Source organism: Gallinula chloropus (genome assembly GCF_964237585.1).
Source record: "Gallinula chloropus genome assembly, chromosome: 6".
NCBI classification, from domain to species: domain Eukaryota; kingdom Metazoa; phylum Chordata; class Aves; order Gruiformes; family Rallidae; genus Gallinula; species Gallinula chloropus.
In genome coordinates this window covers 28,120,413-28,130,436 of record NC_140091.1, presented here as the reverse complement: position 1 = coordinate 28,130,436, position 10,024 = coordinate 28,120,413, and positions in this window count along the sequence as shown.

The window sequence follows — 10,024 nt, the reverse complement described above, 5'->3', positions numbered from 1 at the left end:
AAGGGGCTATTCCTTCCTCCTCTCCAAAACAGGAGAGAAAACCCAAAAGATTGCTCCACACTTGGAACTTTAATTTTGGCACATCTAGTATTTGGAGAGTCGACCTTTCCTGACAGTGCTTGAGTCTCCTACATCTAACTCAGGGCTTATGCATGTGTATCCTAACAGAATAACACAGATTTTTATTCCCCAGAGTAGTATCAATTCAGCTCATGCTGCCTAAAAAAAAAATGAACTGGACAGAGAACTACATGGCAAAGAACTACATCTGGGGCTGCATAAAATTTGAAGCTATAGCTATTGGAAACAGCATAACCAAACATAACCACAACCAAACCCCACCTAAAAAAATCAATATTTAAGCCAAGAATCTGTATGCGTAGAAAAAAATAAATAAAAGTAACCATATTTAACTGTGCAGGTAGTTCATATAGTTGCATATCTTTAAATGTTACTGAAATTCTGAATACACATATATGAAAGGTATTTTCTTGCAGTATACAAACCATCCTTACACTCAAATCAAGGCTTCTAATAGATCCACACTTCCAGCAAAAAATTGGCAATATAGAATACAGTACAATGAAGTAATTCACATTTAAGGTTTAAATGACTCAGCTTGGCTCCTAAAGCATTTTGATCAAAATCCCTGAAATTTCAAAATGCCCATGACTGACCAATGTTGAAAAGAAATGATTTGATCCATGTCTGGAGCAAAATTTTTGTTGCAAACTCCGCCATCTATTATATTACTGTTGTGTACGTATCATGTAAAAATATGAGCCCCTGCTAGAATGGTATGAATAGGGATAGTCCTGACAGACACTGAAGAGCACTGTTAAAATAGTAATGGTTTTCTAATAGAAAATGAAGCATTTGAGTAGTTTGGCACTACTGCTCCAATAAGCTATAATAAGCACTGTGGAACTCTGAACTCTCAAATTAGAACCGCATTTAGGTAAGAACTGGGAAGTCCGGTTTACAATTAAAAATATAAATTTAAATGTATTTGTAGAACATGTTGAAACATCCCAGTAGTAGGTTACCTGGTAGCTCCACATAGAATTTTTATCGTGTTGCTGAATTAATGAATTCTTAAAATATTAAAAAAGTGAAAGTTGCTTTACTATAACTGAGAACTATAGTAGTACCATTTTGTAACACCCTTTATTAAAGAATATCACAAAACCATCAAACTTGCCAGCTCCTTGAGTCACATATAATTATCTCCTAATGCCTGAATTGTAGAAAGAAATTCCTTTAAAGCTTCCAAATGTGCTAAGTCCTTTTCCATTCAAATTTAATGAATGTCAATTTGCTCCAGCTCCCACTTACAAATTTATTAAATCTTCTTCTTGGTTTTTTTTTTTTATGGTTTTTTGTTGTTGTTGTTGTTGTTGTTAAAAGCCCAGGTTCAAGTTTAGAGGGCTTTTGCATGTCACTGTTGAGTACAAGCCAGGAAAATGACGTATCATTTCATCTCAGTCTGCAACTACCTAAATTTATAATGTGTTTTAAAGTAAACGATTCATCAGAAACAGATAAAACTCTGAGTAGATGAAAGAATAGATTTTGGATAACAGGAATACTTGCATTCACATAGACCACTTTGAGAGGGAAAGGCCAATTTGGTCTCTAGATAAAAAAACTGTCAATTCCTTTAATTTTAAATAATAAATTTGCCAGTACAGTTATGTATTTTCATGTGTCAACTAAGTTATAATTATGACTTTGCATTAAACAAAATTGTTACTGATAAACTATAAATGCTTTGCCAACATGCATGTTTTTAAACTTAACATGCAATGATATTGAAAGACAGCATGAAATTTCTCTCTACAGATTTTGCTGTGTACCATTCATAACAACCTTTAATACCCTTCAGCAAAAATCTGTTAAAAATTAATCTGTCATAGGAAATAATATTTTGAATACACCATGCACATCTAACTCCAACTTATATCTTCATTTTTCTACAATAACACTTTACACTTATATTGCACCTCCTACAAAAATGTATTTTAGAAGACATCACATACTCAGCTGAAGTCAAGTTCATAAAACAACTGCGACAGAATACAAACATCATTGGGTATTAGAAATAAGACATCAGATTTCATATGTAGAGCATAATGTGGAAAACATTAATTAGAAGTTATTAGGAACCTAATCTAGGAATCATTTATGAAAGGTCAGTTGAAACTATTTCAAAGAGGAAATGGAATAACACGAATGTCTCTCCTCTTCCTTTTTCCATCGTTAAGCACTCATTATGAGACATGATTAAGCAAAGTGTGTGAAATCCTGCAACTAGTTGATCATTTGGTCTGTGCAGAGGAAGTTTAAACAATGTTCTGCATTAGACTGAGCCATCTAATGAAATGCTCTGATCAAGATTTTGTGCAATGGGAATCTTGTTCTTGAAAAATCCTTAGGGACTTTTTTTTCCCTCTGTGTGGATATTTTTTTTCCTAAAGAGAGAAAATTACAAATCTGTACACAAACCCATTTATCCCTAAAATAAATTAGCACTGTAAGGTGCTGGAATCAGGAAAATAAAGGTCTCTCCAAGATTCACTAGTAAGAGAACCTGTTCAATTAATTTCATTATTGTTTCACCAAGAACGAGGGGGAACAATATGTTGGTTTACATTCCCTTCTGAGTGTCAAGTCTTTCTCCCTGCACATTTGACTTAATATAGAAGTATAAATGGCATAAAGCTATTAACAGAGGGAATGCCCTTTCAATAAGATGTCTTCATGTAATTAAGGAGTTTTTAGAAGTTTGTTTTGTGGAACTTAGCAGTATCTATATATAAACTATATGTATTATAAGAACATCTACAGTTACCCCTTCAAAACACAACTTCAGCTCTTCTGGGAGCATCAGGCAGTGATGCACAGACACTTATATTTACTGTGCTCCATTACCACTACAGTCAGGTATTCCACAGTCTTTTTATTTATTTGTAAGCTTTCTGCAAACTCAGTAATTCCAGTAGAAAGGATTGTATGCAAAAGACCTTGGTTCCGTACAGATAAACACACCAGCTCAAGCCCTTATTTAACAACACAGGAAAACAAAATCCACGCTCTGTGATTAACAAACATGTCTGTTTGCTCTACAATTATACACAGAAAAGAGAAATTACGAAAATTTACAAGCTTGAGTAAAACAATAACCAAACATTTTTTCCAAATAATGATTAAACATCCTCCTTCTCGCAGGAACTTTTCACTAACTCTTTGCAACCTGCACATGGGAATATTCCAAAGATCACAGTTTTCCCAGTGCCATTCCACCAAATCATATGTATTGCAAGATCAGCAACTACTAACCCAAGACTGTCAGGTTCATCTTGAGTTGGCCATGTATGGATTTCCAACACGAAACACCAGCTTTCCTTTTTTTTTAACCATTGGAACTTTATTAGTGGTAGCTGTGCTACCTCTCAAAGCAAAATCTTTACACTAGGAGAGGCTAAGACCCATCAGTGAAACATTAAATACTTGGAGACCCTGCTATAAATCAGGAAAATTTTTCTTCCTCCACTACCCTTCATGTAAAGATTTATAATGTGCCACTAAAGAGATTCTGAATAGACTGCTCCCCACAGTACCTTTTTAAGGCTTACCTCTTTATCCACAACAACCTAGAGCAGGTAGTTAATAGTGGATTGCTTCTACAGCTTCTCAGCAGCTGCTGACCTTGGTTCAGCTTACAGAGCACACCATTCAAACTAAGATGTAACATGCTTATATTCTAATGTCTAGCAAGTACAAGAGGACCATTAGTCTGTGCAGTTATCTAGTTTATGACTTAACCCAGCCAAATACTGAATTACATTCTTCCCTTAGTGGATAAGGAAGATAGTAAAGGATAGAAGAGCTGCAGTTGCATTTCCATTTCAGCTACCTGGGACAGAGTAAAGCTAGGTTTCATGTTACTTGGAAAAGGAATACTTGATTCTTCGGTAATACATGGTGGTTACCTTGCTCTCTGTCTTTTTCATTTGTCCAGTCTCAGAGTAATAAGTCAGTCTGTGACCGTAGTCAGTTATTTATCATATTCATATTGGTCTTGTAGCTTCAACTAGGAGAAGCACAGAATGAACTTCAACACTGCAGAGACCTGAAAGACACAGGTGTGAAAACTGAGCATTTTGTTAATTGGGATCAGGTAAACACAACCAGGCAGAACATGTGCAGGTGTGCTACTGGTAGGGAAAAGAGCAGTTCTGTTTATTGAGGAGGAATTAGAAATGAAGAAAGTGGAACATCATTCAACTGCTTTGTTTTGAGTGGGAGATTATGGTAGCATTCTGAAATTTAGGTGTAACAACTGCTTTGACCCCTATTTTACTCCCAAAACATTCCTGAGAAAACAGATTAGTTACATTCAGGGGCAAGTGAGATTCATATCTCCTGAGTCCTCAGAGACATTTGGGAAAAGTATAAAGGATTACTCAGTGTGAGTCAATCTCCTGCTAGTCTAGGAAGATTGCTATAGACTTCCTAGCTGAATTGAATGTTTCTTGCAAATACATTTAGCCCTCCTAACCATCTCAGTCACAAATTCCTTTGGAAAACAGGGTAACACTGCTCTTTTTTTGTAGGAGTGAGTTGTTCCACAAGATGCCTCGATGTGACAAAGCCTATTGAAGCTAATTTTCAGTAATCAAGGTAGCACCTGTAATCTAAATAGTCACTCCAAAGAGAATGGCTCATCAGTTACATCCTTGAGTTAGAAGTAAATTCAGAATGGCCTTGATGAGGTCCAGAATGTCACTATATGGGAGGAGAATCTCCCTTTAATTCAGAAGGGCAACGGGTACTCACTAAGGCTACTCATTTTAGTAATGAGTACTCACTGCTTCCAAAACTAAGAATCTTATTTCTCCATAGAAAATGAGGGAGGTTTTCAGTTGGCTTCAGGAATTATAATTTTATGTCATTAAAGTTTTTATCTACATAGTTTAGGCTACTTTATTGCACATAAAGCAACATATCACAGGTTTGACAATGCCTGTATTGAGCAGACAGCCATACATCTTTCTTTAGACAGATTAATGAGAGATTTTATGAAGGAAAGAGCTCATTTAGGAATTATGTCTGAGACTGTATTGCAAAGTCTTGTCTATGCGAGTACATTAAAGGTGATAAAACATTTAGAATTACTTTAATGAATCTATTCTTATCTCTAAAGGAAAAGAAAGGGGGGCAATTCATGCAGTTAATGCTTAATGGAAAAGGTTTATGTGCTGATACATACTGTTTTGTTAACCTTTTTCTAGTTAATTCATTATGCATTATTGAAAAGCCTCTCAAGATGCAGTAAGAGAGTTTCTCCTGTTAGCCAGGCAAAAACAGAGTAGAGAAGGAAAAAAATAAAGTAAACCCTTAGATGTCTCACACCATTCCTTATCGTCAAGAATCCAAGGCTAATTGCAAAAGACATGACTCCAATTTTTAAGTTACTCCATCTGCTCACAGAAAATGTGAAGTCCTGTGAGTAAAAATAGACCAAACAGCAGAAAATTCATTTCACTCCATTTTCTGCCATTAGAGAGACTGTTTTCCTCCAACTGGCATCATCTTGATGACCACAGTTCTATTTTTCTTTATTTTCATAGACTTCCTACACTGTGCACAGCCTGCAGATAAAGTTTTTTAGAGGGCACGTTGTTTTAAGTGAGAGGTATTCCTCGTTAGATCCAGTGAAAGAATGAGATGTTTTTTTCATTAGCTTCAGTGGCAGTGATTTTGTTCTAAAGTAAATTTTACTGGTACCACCTCATACAAATTCACCTCTATTTCACCTGAGAAAGGTTGGCAGAAATCTGGTTCTTTCCCTCCCATCTAGACCACACTTTTTTAGTACTGCCTTTTCTGGTGTTAAAAAGCCATACTTCCTTGGTTTTTTAATTTTCAATATATTTATCGCCTTCTGAATTCAGTTTCATTAGTGAAGTGTGGAAGACTGCATTTTCCATCCAAACACTGCTGGATTCTCTTCTATGAATATGAATTACTACTGAATTGTTCTGTTAGTATCAGATACAATGTGGCAAAAAGGTCTTAATAGCAATGGAAAACATACTTTTCACACAAGAGTGAAGCATACTGTATCATTAAAGCAAGGGACTGAGAGATTGAGAGTTAAATGATCTGGGTCATCAAGCAGCTATGCATTAAACATTTATATGAGGCTCCCCTAACTTTTATTGAATCAGACAGTCAACTTATATTTCACATATCCAATGTCCATGACAATCAGGTCAGTTGTCTGAAGTGTCCATATCTGAGTTTCCTCCACACACCTTGTAAGTGTTAAAGTCTCTGTCATAATTTCTCTCCTTAAGAGTAAAAAATGTACTTTTTTTTTTTACAAAAGTATATAATTCATCTTAAGTAATTAATATACCACTATTAGTAAAAAATTAAACCTCTTAAAGATCAACAGATGAAAGCTGCTAGTGAAACATTCTCATTAAGAACCAGGTGCTAATAATCGCAAGTTATGATAGGAACAGCAAATAGTTCTAACGAGGTCACAACCTACCTCTTTCACTTTCTCATTGGATATAATAATCCACTTGGATTGGAAAAAAGTAGTTACAGCCATTTTTTTCATGATTACAAGCAGAGTGTAAAAAGATACTGTTCATCCTGTTGCTGCAAATTCTGACACTGAATGGCTAACAGAATCCTTTTAGTAACTGCATTTCTGTCTGAAGGAAGGCATTAAAGGTTTAGAAAGATTAGAGGAGAAACTGATTTGGAGTTTAACATTATCCTCTGACCTACAATATACAATGACATGTTTTAAGATTAGAGGGCATGTCCAGACAGGATGTAGAAAGGTTGTATTGGAATGATGCAGAGTCTTTAATTGCTGACTATTAGAGGCATATTCCATCAGAAAGACACTTCTCTCTTTTACTCGGCTTGTCTCCCACAAAGGCGTTGTTGTGCAGAAAAAATCCACATTTTTATACCACTTTGTTGAAGAGTCATGGGACAATTTCTAAGTTTTTTTAAAAAAATAGCTGAAACTATCTGCTATCATAAAAATCTCAAAACCAAGACTGTTTAAATTCAAAGCTGAATAATGAAGGTCCCCCCCTTTTACTTGCAGTACTCCTTATTTAACAAGCAAAGATCTCACCCATACCCTACAAATCAATCTGTTCTCAAGCAGGTTATGCTCATGGGTCCTCAGTGTAGACACATCTGTTTATTATTTTCTAAGTCCTCACAAAAATGAAGAGTATCAAGCATGAACCAAGACATTAAAGATTATGAACTTGATTATAACTTCAGAACCAGATCTTGTACAGGAAAGCCTTTAAAGCACTGGCCAAAGAAGAGTCCAGTTTGCTCCCCCTGGCCCAAACTGAAGTGTCTTTGCTATACCTAGGCAGCAGAGAAATTATTCCTCAATTTCATTAGCAAACAAGGAAAGAAAAAGAATTTAGAATTGGAAAATATACAAAATTTACAGCAGCTTTTTAGGTTGGAAATAATTTCTGAATCCTAATCAGTGTTTTATTACTGAGTCCATTAAAAGCTACCGTCCCCCTTTCTCCATTTCCTATCATAGCAGTCAGTTGCAAAACCAGCACTTTAGAAAACAGACATTTTTGTGTGAATGTCCTTTCAGTTTGGAAAGAAACAACAAGTAATTTGTTTATATAAAGATTTTCAACAGCTAAAAGCTTTGTGATATATTTAGCACATCATGAAGGCACAGTGTCAGTTGTTTGTAGCAGTGCAAATGATTTTGCTGTTTACTTTCCAGATCACCACTTCCACAGAAAATTCCAATGACTATTGCATTGGAAGTGTGTTCAATTTTTTGCAAATTTTTTCTAGTGTACAGTGGATTCAGGTAAGTAAAAAATGTAAAATGTCACATCATTAGTTATATTTCAATGCAATTAATTCAAGTATCATATATAATTAGAAACCTACAGAAGTGAAGCAGAATTATTCTCCCTGTCTGAGGCAGGTCAACTCTGTCCCAGCTGAGCCTGATGAAATTTTCTGAAATGCAAATAATATTCGAGGATCCTTTCTTGTGAAGTGCTATAGTCTACAGGGATTTTATTTTTATTTTTTCTACAGGATCATGCAATATTTCATTACAACTTCTGTAATTTACCATATTTATAAAGCAGAAATGGAAACCCACATCAGGGAGGGAAAATATGCCACCATTTCATAGAATCACAGGGGTTGGAAGGGACCTCGAGAGATCATCGGGTCCAACCCCCCTGCCAAAGCAGCTCCCTAGCTCGTATAGCTCAGTTTCATGATCCTTTATCTCACACAGTGACTGGATTCCCTGACAAATCAGCTGTATGATATTGTCTTTAAAAATGGCACTCAAAAAAAAAAAGGCATGTCACCCATGGAAAAAAAATAGCAGCTGACAAGAAAAACTCATCATAAAGTAGAAACTAGTCTAATGAAGTGCTACATCTGCAAGGCACAGGCATGACTAAGACAAAATAGGAGAGAAGTTGAACTGCCATCCTGTTCAAACGGCAACAAGAGAAACTGAAATTCTTTTGTACATTAGAACAGTGATAACTTTTCAAAATGGACATAAAAGCGTGTAATCCAGAAGTGTCTACCAGCCTTGGTAAGCAGAAAGAGGATAAATTACATCAATATTAGGAGTTTATTATTTCAGATACTGTGCTTTGGTACACAGCAGTATCTAAATTGTGCTTAAGACCTTTCTTCCTATAAACTGAGAGTGAATGAGTTGCCATGTAAGATCTTTCACTACCAGAAGCACTGGAAAGCATATTAACAGCTAATATGTATATTGCTATACAGCTACACTTGTACAGACCTAAAGTAGATTTAAAAAAATCCTTCTGTCAACAGTTCATGATCTGAGCAGGCAAGGCATGGAGAAGACCCTTTATTCTAGCCAGGGACTTGTTATCCTGTCCTTTACATTACAAATATTCCTGAGTACAAACCGGTAACAGTTTCCATACCGTCCAGAATACTCAGAACTGATGGTTTGCAAGTGACAAGCCACTGTCATAAGCCCCTAAAATAAAATGAGGAGACACACTGAAAGCCCAGGAAGATAAGGGTCACACAGCAAATCAGCTGCAGATCCCAGTGGAGACTGATCAGCAAGATCTGTTTAGCAAAGCTGTTCTGTCTTTCATAAAAAGCACTTTATCTTCTAAAGCAGCAAAACCAGAGCGGAGCAGTCCACCCCCACTCCACTCATTATGAGATACCTCTTCCAGTGAGTATATAAAAAAATAAATAAATCCCCCACCATTCCAGATGGGAGAGATTTTAGAACAGTAAACTGATTAAAGCCTGGAAATACAGTATCATAATCTTGTAAATTGTTTTTAAGAATCTAAAGGCTAAATTAACTATATTTTTATTATTATTATTAAAAGTATGAATTTGCAGAAAACTGCTTTCATTTCTTGTTTAAAATTAAAAGTTACTTGTGGCACAGGATCACAACATATGAGGACATGAGGGGACATCAGTGATGAAGAACAAATCCTGGGATTGTCAGTCACTTGAATGGACAGCTAGCAGGTCAAATACAGTATCAGTTAAACCCAACTGCTGCAAGTATAATTGAAAACATAAACTCAGTGAAGGAGATCATTGTTGTGAAGCTATTCTCCTGAGCTCTTGTTAACCGATGGCATGAAAATTTCCTAAAGGAAAAGCAGGACATCCTTGAAGTAATTCTACCTGTGACAAACTTCTATAAAAGGAACAACTCATTTGCTCAGAAATGCAGACTTACAGACTAGATTCCTGAATTAACAGAGCTTTTGGCTCTGGTGTTCTCTTCTAGAGGCCAGTCAGTGGGTCATAAACTTAAATGGAACATTAATTGCATCACTCTGTTGAAAGGCTTACATTTTATCAACCTTTTTTAAATTTACTTCACATGAATATAACATTCTGGTAATAAAGTACTCACTTCTAAAATCAGTCAGAGGCTAAGACTCTATAGTTTGCA